The following is a 13,083-nucleotide window of genomic DNA, read 5'->3' as shown; positions in this document are numbered from 1 at the left end:
TGGTATCAAGGAGTAACAACCAAATCTGCAAGGTACAGCAAACACAGGTGTCCTGACCCATAAGGAAGCAGTCTCAACTAAAGATCTAGTCAATATCTTGGGATGTTGTATTGATTTAGCTTCTGGTTTGCTGTGGTTCAGAGGGTGCAGGCAATTCAGATGGATTGTTAGATGGTTTTTCACTAAAATAGGTTGTGTCAAAACATTTTCTCCTTTTGTGGATAAAATGCCTTGCAGAGAAAAAAAAATCACAAGCAGCCGAACAGAACTGATGATGATGAAATAAGCAGCCATACCAAATGTGCAGCCAAAACCAGAGTTGTTTGGTAGGATATTTTTGTTTCCCAACATGGTGCATGCTTCAGAGTCAGTAGAAACAAATCACAGACAGACATGGATTGAATTTTTGGTACGAAAAGAAAAAAAGAAAAAAAAGAGAAATTGATGTTTTTCCCAGAAAAAACAAACAAAAAAACCCCCTCTTGATTATGTTTTGTCATGTGCATCAAAATGTGGATATCCCTCAAGTTGTAGCTGCCAAACATAACAAAACACCTTTCTCTCTGCCATTGGGCCATGGTCAAATTATCGAAAAAACCTTGATTGAACAAATGAATTATTTGCATGGCTAAACAAGACAACTGTCAAAACGAATGAAGTGGCTATCATTGTTGATTACAAATGCTTGGAGACAAGTCAAAAGACAGGTGCGTGACTAGGTGATTGTAAGAAGGGGAGGCGGCTCTCTAAAAGTGCTAATTAAAAGGGGAAGGTGAATAAAAATGCTACAAATTAGCACTATATCCCTGGTGGGAGATCAAGTATTTTGCAGGTTGCATGGGTAAACATATTTACTCAGCCTATTTATCTGCACACATTTGTTGGACTCCTCGGTTTTACAGCAGTACAATGAGCACTGTGGGGAAGGCGGAGGTTTTTCTCAGATAACAATAGAATCAGGAGCGGTAGAGATCAAACGATTTTATTTTGGTTGTAACCGAGGGAAGGGGGCTCCTTGGGTGTGTCATCTGGGACTACTGCTCCAGATTCTGATATCCATATTTCCTTTGTTTTCTCTCTTGGCCTTTGAAATATTTAGCGAGAATCCCTGACTAACACATACACACACTTTTAGTATGTCCAAGTGTGTGTGTGCGCGTATATGTGTGTGTTTGTGTGTGTGCACATTTACAATCACTGCGCTCCCTCCAGGCATCAATCATCAGCTTTGCACTCAACATCTGGATGTGGACAGTCTTTCCCTCAGGACGAAAACACTTCAGATCTCTCAATTTTAACATATAGCTCATCCTGAGGGATTGCTTCTCCCAGCCCCAGTTCTGGCCCCACACTTTATTCTACCACTGGAGGCTCCTCTGAGGAATCTCCTATAACTACTACCACGCTCCGTCTCTTTATGTCTCCATATCTCTCCCTTTGTAGGACCAGTGGTACCATAACCTTCTCCCACAGGTTGGACTTAGCCCGCCTTTCATACAGTTTTGTTCTTTTATGTACTTTAACCTGAATATTTTGAGGTAAGAAAAATCTGCTACCTTACAGCGTACCTGTTTAAAGGGTTGATAAATTTACTGCTTAAAGAAACAGGTCAGCCAGGATATATTTACAGTCAAAAGGGGAGTGTCTTCAGGCTAGGAAATGTTGTGTCAGTCTTGATCTTATTTCCAATTCACCAGAGGCAATAAATTGGAAAGTGACCAAATGCTTTAAAATATGAAGCACCATGGTCCCCCTCCAGACTCATATCTGGGAGCTGTCTTCTAGTTTATCTCTTTGTTGTGTTGTTTTAGTCGGTGATGATATATAAAAAGCCCCCAACTCCAATTGGGACTGCAGTAAATTGCCCAAACAAGTCTCAACTGATTGTCAATGTTGATTTCTTCGGGAAGTAGACCTTTGTCTGTGACAGCTGTAACTCAGTGGTGGAGTCAGTCACCTCTTAACCAGTCTGTTGGGGGGTTCGATACCCAGCCCCTTCCACTATGTGAATGACAACTTGGACGAGACACCCCAAATTGCTGCTGCTGCTTTATCATTTGCAAATGAATATGCATGAATGGGACTGGTTAATACTGATGGACACTATACATAGCAGCCACTTCCATCAGAGTGTGAATGGGTAGCTGTGACCTTTGGTGTAAAAGTGCTTCGAGTGGTCAGAAGACTAGAAAAGCGCTACACGAGCTCAAGTCCTTTTACTATTTACCATTTTCTAAGCATGTAGAAAACCTAATAAGTTTAAGATATGTAAGTTCACGATGTGATGTGCCTTTGTTGACTCTTGACATTACCTTGTTGTTACAATACCTAGACATTAATAAAAATGCAACTTAACAAAGCTAATTTTGTGAAGATTTTTGTTGAACATCCAAAAGTCATAGAATGTAAAGTGTATGTAAGTGTTGCACCTTTGTTACGCAACATGTGCTTGTTAGTTACATGACTGCGTATAACCATTTATTTATTATTTATACTCAATGCATGATCTTACTCTACCATGATTATTTTTGTTCCTCAACTTTAACAAATTGTGTTTCCCAATATTAACCTTGATATAAATATTGCTTCCAGCATGGCATAACAAAAGACCAAATAACAATTTTTCCATAACACGTCTGTAGCACCACAGTCCACAGCATGAACTTAAACCACAGCAGAATACAACCCTTTTAAAATCTCCCTGCAATCTGTACCACCTTGTTAGTGCAGAGAGACCATATGAGGCCTGTTGTATTAGTTATTCTAATGCATGTCTTGTTATCCATATAGATGAGAGAGGGAATAGACCAACAGATGGCCGGGGAAATAGGGAGTCACAAACACAAAACCATCCTCCAGGAGTGCGAGGCTCACTCTCATCGCCTGTGCACACACCTAGACACTCACAGGCAACACTCTCTGCCACCAAATATTTCAATGCTCTCCATTTCTGCCCAATTGTCTGTGTTGTCTTGGCGATCAGCCAATCAGCCGATTGTGTGTAAAAATGGCTGGCGGAGAGGTAATCTCTGTGTTGTGTGGATCTGTGTTGTCTCCAGGTCTGAGAAGTATTAAAGAGAATCTATAATATGCTTTTTATCACTGAGATGAATGTTCAAAAACTATGAATTGTACAACAGTGTTCCCTGCTGGCTTTTAAACTAGTGGACATTTCATGAACTCTTTGCAAATACAGCTTGCTTTCATCTCTGGAGCAATTCCACATCCGATTGCCAAGCATCTATAACCTAATAAAAACACTTGCTACGCTAATCGGTGAAATATTTGTAAATGGCACACCAGCTGGTGAGTCACTTGTTTGAAGAAAATAGATAAATGCATACAAATGATACTCTAGTTAGATAAAAACATAAAACTGCAAATGTATACATCGTCCCTTTTTTTTCTTTTTTTTTTGATAAAGCAAGCTCCTAATAGGAATTGATTGTCTTTTATTATGGCTTTTGAACAGAAAAAAAAGAGAATAAATTTCTGCACTCACATCCTGTGTAAAAAAAACTGCCTATCAGTCATTCTGAGGACTGATAGTCATAAATTGTTTATTAATCCTGTATAGGACATTAGGTAAGATATGCTCTTAGCTGGAAAATAGATCCATTAGAGTGTAACTGCACTGAAGGCAGACAGGGAAAAAAAACCTCTAAAAGGTTTTCCTATTGCCTCAGTTAGCTTATATTTGTGAGAGCAGCATGGCATGAGAGGGAGTCACAACAACAGCAGGAAGAAAGAAGACACCAGGAAGCTGTCGGCTTATTCTTTCGGTGCTTCACTTTTGTCCACAGACTCGATAAGGACAGATGTGCTGCTCTGTTGGAGATCTCAACCCAAGACCCAAGACCCATTGGGGATTTGCTCTATTGTGCATCAGAATTATTCGAGTCCAGCTCAGATACCACTCTAACACTGCAACTTTGTATCATTATCATATTGATACTGTAGTTGATCTTGAGAAAACCTGTTGTGAAAATATGAGAGATACAAATCAACACTGCCTATAAAACACAAGACAAATTAGCTGACATTTGATCCAATTACAAAAGCTGCAGGAGCGAGTCATAGCAGCATAAAGATGGATCATTTCTTCACTTCATTAAAGCTTTTATATAAATATTATGAGGACGACCAAAGACAATTGATCCTCAAGTGCATCTATATACAAAATGTGGGTATTAGTGTAGAAATAATGTTGGAATATTTAAGAGTATTCTGGTTAACACTCAGTTACAGTTCAACTTAATTTTGACACAATCTCTAATCACAACCTCAAATATGTGATAATACAATAAAATATAGATCACAAATGTGAACTCTAAGTAAGGCAGAGCTTGGTACAAGTTTGTAAAATCCTTAATAATTGGCGTTATTGTAGTTCATCATTTTTATTTTCAAAACTTTAACTAATATATTGGGTTTCCATTAACTCCCTTTTGCCACTCTGTAGCACCTGTCTGATACCGACTTGCATTACACTGACAGGTGCAACAATGAACACGTACTAGGTTTACCCACAGTTCAGGAAGGAAACCCTCCCCTTAATGGTAAGTTGATCGTGGACAACCTGAATGCCTGTACTTTAGAGAGCTTATTGAATGGGCCAAACTACCCACCTCTGCCCTAGGTGCTTTTACTGTTAAATGCCAGTGGATCTATCCAGGAAGGTGCTTCTGGAGCAACAATACAGTGCGCAAATTTGAGTTTGAACTCTTAGCCTGAAATCCATTGACATTGCAAAAAAGATGTTGAGGTCTTTGTTAACACATGAATGGTTTAAAAAGTCACATTTTGAATAACTCTGGAAATAGATTATAAATAGTATTTTGTTTTTGGCCTCATTCTTTTCACCTGTAGATAATTTGTCCTATGTGGTTCTGTTGTTGTATTTTGATCATTTGTTGGGTTCCTTTTCATATAAGTTTGTTTTCATCTCTGGTCTTTTTTTCCGCATACTTTGGGGTTCATCTGATTTATCTTGAGGTATATATACTCAACAAAAATATAAACGCAACACTTTTGTTTTTGCTCCCATTTGTCATGAGATGGACTCAAAGATCTAAAATTCATTCCAGATACACAATATTACCATTTCTCTCAAACATTGTTCATAAATCTGTCTAAATGTGTGATAGTGAGCACTTTTGCTTTGCTGAGACAATCCATCCCACCTCACAGGTGTGCCACATCAAGATGCTCATCAGACACCATGATTAGTGCATAGGTGTACCTTAGACTGTCCACAATAAAAGGCCACCCTGAAATGTGCAGTTTTTGCTTTATTGAGGGTCTGGGGACTCAGAACCAGTCAGTATCTGGTGTGACCACCATTTGCCTCATGCAGTGCAACACATCTTCTTCGCATAGAGTTTATCAGATTGTCAATTGTGGCCTGTGGAATGTTGGTCCACTCCTCTTCAATGGCTGTGCGAAGTTGCTGGATATTAGTGGGAACTGGTACGCGCTGTCGTATACGCCGGTCAAGCACATCCCAAACATGCTCAATGGGTGACATGTCCGGTGAGTATGCTGGCCATGCAAGAACTGGGACATTTTCAGCTTCCAAGAATTGTGTACAGATCCTTGCAACATGGGGCCGTGCATTATCTTGCTGAAACATGAGGTGATGTTCATGGATGTATGGCACAACAATGGGCCTCAGGATCTCATCACGGTATCTCTGTGCATTCAAAATGCCATCAATAAAATGCACCTGTGTTCTTCGTCCATAACAGATGCCTGCCCATACCATAACCCCACCACCACCATGGGCCACTCGATCCACAACATTGACATCAGCAAAGCGCTCACCCACACGACGCCACACACGCTGTCTGCCATCTGCCCTGAACAATGTAAACCGAGATTCATCCGTGAAGAGAACACCTCTCCAACGTGCCAGACGCCATCGAATGTGAGCATTTGCCCACTCAAGTCTGTTACGGCGACGATCTGGAGTCAGGTTAAGACCCCGATGAGGACGACGAGCATGCAGTTGAGCTTCCCTGAGACGGTTTCTGACAGTTTGTGCAGAAATTCTTTGGTTATGCAAACCAATTGTTTCAGCAGCTGTCTGAGTAGCTGGTCTCAGACGATCTTGGAGGTGAACCTGCTGGATGTGGAGGTCCTGGGCTGGTGTGGTTACACGTGGTCTGCGGTTGTGAGGCCGGTTGGATGTACTGCCATATTCTCTGAAACGCCTTTGGAGACGGCTTATGGTGGAGAAATGAACATTCAATGCCCGAGCAACAGATCTGGTTGACATTCCTGCTGTCAGCATGCCAATTGCACGCTCCCTCAATGCTTGCGCCATCTGTGGCATTTTGCTGTGAGACAAAACTGCACATTTCAGAGTGGCCTTTTATTGTGGGCAGTATAAGGTACACCTGTGCACTAATCATGGTGTCTGATGAGCATCTTGATGTGGCACACCTGTGAGGTGGGATGGATTGTCTCAGCAAAGCAAAAGTGCTCACTATCACACATTTAGACAGATTTATGAACAATGTTTGAGAGAAATGGTAATATTGTGTATCTGGAATGAATTTTAGATCTTTGAGTCCATCTCATGACAAATGGGAGCAAAAACAAAAGTGTTGCGTTTATATTTTTGTTGAGTGTATAAAAAAAAAAACAACTAACTGGGAACTCAAAAATTAAATGGTTCATTAGAGTGCCTTCCAAGGGTTACTATCAAACCGCAAGTTGTTTTTAGTACACTTAAATACAACCTTGTGTTACCGTGTGTAATTGGATGTTAAAAAAACATGCCACCATCAAGGTGGAATACATAAATGCACATGATTTCATTATCAGCTAATTTGCAACTTTAAACAGTGTCCATATGCGTGCATCACCCAATAATGATGGTATGTCATTGAAACACATGCACATGAAGAGTAAATGATGTGGAATGATGGGCTCTCCACTTGCTTGATCAATCATATTTAACTTAGATCAAGCTCCATGTGTTATTAATGCCTCAAATAATCAACCTGTTATGTAGGCTACATAATGAATGAGTGTAAGTCATGGGCTTTGAGTAATGAAGCGAGGATGTACTTCACACTCCAAGGAAATTGCTGGGCACCAAGTATAGCATTTGATTCATGTGTTTGGCCTACTCTAAACCCATTGGGGCTGACTTCCGAGGACCATTAGTTGTGTTGTCATTGCTAACTGCATCACCTAGGAGACTTTGCTACATAGAGAGAATATTGCTTTTCCAATTTTGCCCTCTTTTAAAAATATGGACTCCTGATCACAATGAGTTCATTGATTTTCACTCCAACCCTAACATAATCCAAAAACCCTTGCAAGTATGGACAAATTGCAAACAGAAGTATCAACAGCACTTCATTTTTCCCTCACAGCTTTTTCACGGCTGTCCATCAGTGGCTCATTTCGCCCACTCAAACTCATCGCCTGTCAAAACATTTTGCTGACAGCAGTGATCCAGGTAACAGCCATTGTCAAGGGATGCAGTTAATAATATCAAAAGTGAGAATTCCTGCCTCCCCCTCCTTATTGGTATCGTACCTATTGAAAATCAATGTCTGTAATAATGATAGTGTATTGCTTCTCCTTCTGCAGAGTGTAGAACATTTCGACTGACCTGTTGCCAAACATATCAGGGATTCTTTATGACACCTGAACAGATTTGACGACTCAATACTGTTTACTGATGCTTGGATCAAAAAGGAAAAAAAAGTATTTTAATTTGGAAACAGAGAAAAAGCCTAATAAAATGTTTGAGTGAGGTCTCGGGTTAAAAGTAAGAGAAAACAATATGAAACGCTCAGTATTTATTTGAAGAATGTTGGAGTTTTCAACTTCCTTGTCACGTAAAGCAGCTGTTTTCACATGCTCTTGAAACAGAAAAATCTTTGTAGCAAATATCATGGCATAAAACGGAAGGAATATCACAATCCAAGTGAAAATTAGAGATGGCAGTACTCCCTGACTGGTCCATAATAGGGTTTTTATGTGCGGTGGTATAAAAAGAAACGTAGTGATCTGTGAAAAAGGGAAGAAAAATTACAAAGTGCCTCCGAGGGCCTGTCTCGTTATTATTAGTTTTAGATGAGAAACACAAACGCTACCCAAGAGGCAGCGCCATGCAGCTGGCAGGCATTCGCTGACATTTTGAAGGGATGGCGAATTGAGAGTCTGAGAAGTAGGAAAATTAGTAAAGCACCTCCTAAATGAAAGTTGCCAATCCAAGAGTTGGGGCCAACTTTTACTTTTAACATCCTTGAGTCATGCGAGACACTGACCCAGTCAAAACAATGTTTCCTGAAGTCAGTGTTAATGGTTCACATGTTCTAATAGAATTAGACTTAGGTGAGATATATTTTCAAGAATACAACCATAAGAACAGATTAAGCTTCAGACTGAGGCATATTCACAATGTACACCATCAGAATTGTACTCCCAACAAGTCGCACACGCATCACATCAGCTTAACACAACTGAATATAAAACTTAGCTCAGGGGCTTCCAAGCTTTTATCCTGGAGGCCTCCCTTACTTGAATCTGATGCAAGCAGGGAAAACACTAATTTATTTCTGGCCAAAGGTAACGTACATTTGAATTACTTCAAATTTGTTCTCAAAAGACCGACTTTTAAAGCATTTAGCAAGTTTGTTATGATTTCAGTTCATATGTGTCTACCATTTATCTCCCATCTCTCTCTCGGTCTCCCTCTGATGCGACTCTACTCTCTTTGTTTTGTTGCTGTGCCTTGATAAGAAGCCTTCCCGCATGAGGTTCACCTCTTAAGATAACGGAGACACAAGGAAAACTTTTAAAAAGGTAGTTTGGAAGTGTCCCATGGAAGAATTATTATTTTTTTTTTTTTTTACAAATGCTTTGCCATTGTTTGCAAATCTGTGTGCACTGATCTCCAATCTGTGGGGACAGTTTTCTAAACTGTGCACAGATATGCATCGGAAATCCGTGTGAGGCAAAAGGCTTAAGATGAGGGGATTCCGTTGATAACTCTCGATGCCATGACGGTGCTGATTTCAGCATCAGGCTTTGTCCGCTAACTGTTCCGAAGTGTGAATGAATGTGTCTTTCAGGGATGTTCATGAAATTGTTAAGAAAATAATAAATTACCGGTAATAAAAGTAACGATCAAAATTATCTAAATAATCTTGTCAATCAGATATTTGCTAAATTCTTGGGGGGGAGGGGGATTTGTTTGCTGCAACAGCCTGAATCTATAAACATGATAAGACCTCTTTTAGAATGAAGCGTAGTATTTAATTTCCTTTCCAGAAGTTTACTGAAAGCGTTTAAAAGTTTACAGTTGAAAAGTCTGCAGTCCTAAAAAAACTGCACGGCATAAAGAGATGATGGAAGCTCCTGATTTCTTGCCTGAAGACATACTTTGCCAAAGTCTGCGGAGAAAGGCAGTTGCATCAGTCTCAGCTGTACCTGGAACACTGAAGACAGGAGTTACAGGTGAGCAAGAACAGCCGGCGGGGTAGAAGAAGTAGTCACAGTAGTCAATCGCTTGAGTTTCACAAACAAACCTTGGACACTTCAAAGCGAAGAAAATTCATTTGCTTCAGTCAGTAATACAGTGAGTTAGATTTGTTTTTCTCAAAGTTTGTCTGAAACTTCTTGAGAAACATGCAGCTTCTGAAAGTAAATGAACATTGAACAAGCATGAGGATTCACAAACACATTCAAATTATGTAAATGATTATCTAACAAATATCCACAGCTCACAGTCGACAGTCTCTGCTCCTCAGATCCCGGATATGTTGTTATGCTGAGCTCTGTGCAGCAGGACTGACAGCTCAGCTTGAATGCTAAGTGGTCAAATGTTTTCTTAGCATTTATTGTTTATCAGATATGAGACAAACATGAAAGGTGGAGACATGCGGACTCAATTCTACTTTACTTCACATCCGCAAAACTGACAGCCTGGTACTCAGCAATCTTCCTGCTCATGTAAACACATCAATCATGTCATGAAGTGTGAAAACCAAACAGTATAGAAGACAAGTGCACTTTTATTTTAGACACCAGCATATACTGTATGTTTTTCTCCCAGAGTAGAGAAAAATGTGTGAATAAATTGAACGTTGATGATACATGTGCATTCTAACACCTACTGTACCTACCCACAACTGTTGATCATAAGAGGAGAGGAACACTTAACAAAAAGACACAGATGACACAAATAACACTAGAATTTTAGAAATTTAACAAATTGTACAAAAGGAAAAATTCTGATTCATATTGCACACAAGGGCCAACATGAAGGAAGAAAGAGACAATAAAACAAGAGAAGAATTAGCAAACCATATAACTAAACCAGAAACTCATGACAGACAATAAATACAGACATTGACAGCAACTGATTCAGTTTTCCTTGATGAAAAATAAACCAGCCTAAATATGACAAAGTAATAAAAAAAAATCATGTCAAAAAGTAATAATAAAAAAAAAAAAAGATAACTCAGATGCAAGCTGTGATATTGTTATAAATTATACAAAGACAGGTCACTCAAGTCATTAAAGTACTATTTGTACAGGCATCAAATTTCACAACTTTTTTATTTTTTATATACTTTATTAATCCCACGAGGGGAAATTCGGTTTTCACTCTGCATTAATGGAGAGGTCTCAGAGTGAGGTTGCTGCCCACAGCGGGCGCTCCAGAGCAGTTTTTGGGGTTCGGTGCCTTGCTCAGGGGCACCTCGGCAGTGCTCAGGAAATGGACTGGCACCTCTCCAGCTACCAGACCAGTTTCCGGACTTGGTCCATGCCGGGACTTGAACCGGCGACCCTCCGGTTCCCAAACCAAGTCCCTACAGACTGAGCTACTGCCGCCCCGTTTGTAATAATAATAATAACAATAATGATAATAAGAGGGCTTAATGCAAGCTGATGCACTGAATACAAGTCCAACTAGATATTTTCCCAACAAACAATGCACTCATTTCCATGTATATTTTCAAAACTTACAGACAGGTTTCCATAGCGACAGAGATCATTTTGCATGTAATTCACCAACCAATTACAGACGTCATCCCTAGCAATTAAAATCATGGGTACAAAGTTTGTGTTAAGCAGAGCAGAATGCACCACTACTATATTCCCCATTCCCACTCATACCCTGTCAAGCAAAACTAGCAGTCTTGTAAGCTGAAGAGATGAAAATTCATTTTTAAGGAATTGCTGTATATTCCCTGGAAACATGAAGAAGAGTCACTGGATTATCATTGTTCCCATAGAGAGACCGTGCAGATCACTGAGGCGAGAGGTATAGATGAGAGAAAGCATGAAGAGAGACAAGCAAGATGCAGAAAGCAAATGGTGAAGGAGTAGTTGCATACTAGGGCCCTCGAGGGAAATCCGTCATAAACAAAGCGAAGCACAGAAGAGTCACATGTACTAGATGTCCATATGCTCAAAGTCTGTCCTATGGTCGCAGTGCATACAAATCATACCAGCATAACATTCAAAGCCTGGCCCACGCTAAAAGATTTTAAAAATCATAACCGATGTCCGAGACCTCCACACATGATGACATATATTCAAACAGCTTTGTTCATGTAGTGCGTGGTGTGCTGTTTTGGTCACATTGTTGCTCTCCACAAACTAAGAGATTCCATTCACTAGAGTCCTGACTCTCAAAACTGGAAATCTTGAGACATGTCTCAAGCTGTTTTCAGATATACACTCCTGCAAATATGTAGATATAATTCCAGAAGGACTGTTCCTGGCTTTCTCCTGACTTGGTTGTTCACGCACCTCAGAGTAGGAGACTAGGGCCCGGGGGTCTCCTTAAGTAAGGAGTGACGTAAAAAGAAGGAAGCAATAGAGTCCACTAAACAATTCTATAATACTCCGCTGCGTTCTCACGTCAGCTCACTTGGGCTTGCTGTACTAGGGGTCTGGCAGGAGAAACTCTGGGTAAAATCCAATACAAAAATTGGCTTTTTGCATTTAATCATACAGTACAGCTCCTCTATCAAATAACAGGAGTTTTCTGCAAGTGTGAAAGCCCTATAAATGTGAAATGTGACTTTTAAAGTAAACAAACACAGTAGATGACAGGCAGGAAGAAAGTCCTTGGATTTCTTTTCACTGAAAATTACCGAAGAAAGAATTTGAGCAGTGGAGAAAAAGACATGAAGACGCCCGTTGAGGCCCATGTTTTCGATCTGGTGAAAATTGACAAAAAAAACCCCAACAAAAAAACACTTACAATTGGAAACAAAGGAATAATAATAAGAACTCTTGTCTTTAGAGTCAGACCTGCTGGAGGGTGTTCTCTGAGTTTGGGGCATCAAAATAAAACGCAGATTAACTGAGTTCAATAAAAGAATAAACAAGAACAAGCCAATCAGTGGAGTCATGTTGGTGCCCAAATTTCACTCCAACAGGTCTGTTATGTATTGTGTACCCCTCTTAAGATGATGTTAAATTCGAAAAAAAGAAAACCTACCATAAACAATTGCGAAAATCAATATTGAGGGATACCGCATACAAATGAGATAAAAACAGATGCGTTTGTTTTTTCAACATGACAAGTCAGACAATCCTTGTCGTGTGTGGCGGTTCTTCAATTTTTCAAAAGATCTGTTTCCTGCATTTCCACTTCTTCGACTACCCTGTCATCCAAAGAGATTTTCCTGATATTTTTGCAGATCCTTTGTTTCCCCATAATGATTTTGTTGTCTCTATTTTTCTCATGACTGATTTTTCCTATTCAGTGCTTGCATTTCCTTTAAAAGGGCCAGACAATGTAGTAGAATTTGGCTTTCTGTGGGAAAGCTTTACATGTAAATGAAATGAAAACATTTGAACCTACTGTTGCTTAATTCGTGGATTTTATGGCTTTTCAAAACCCAACTTTCTCCTGCTTTGGCTGTCATATTCAGTTCAGTTTCTGTCTGAGAGCCATTTCTTGGGCTGATATTTTTTGTGTGTGAAGACATTCAGAACAGTTTTCTTTAGCTGTAACACAGTTCTAAGAATGATGTGCTTTGCTTTTCAGGAGAAATAGTTGGATTTTTTTTTTTATGTTTTTCTTCTTAACAGCAAAAT

Source organism: Symphodus melops (assembly GCF_947650265.1).
Source record: "Symphodus melops genome assembly, chromosome: 16".
Classification (NCBI taxonomy): domain Eukaryota; kingdom Metazoa; phylum Chordata; class Actinopteri; order Labriformes; family Labridae; genus Symphodus; species Symphodus melops.
The sequence above is the reverse complement of the archived record's forward strand: the minus strand, read 5'-3'. Positions refer to the sequence as shown.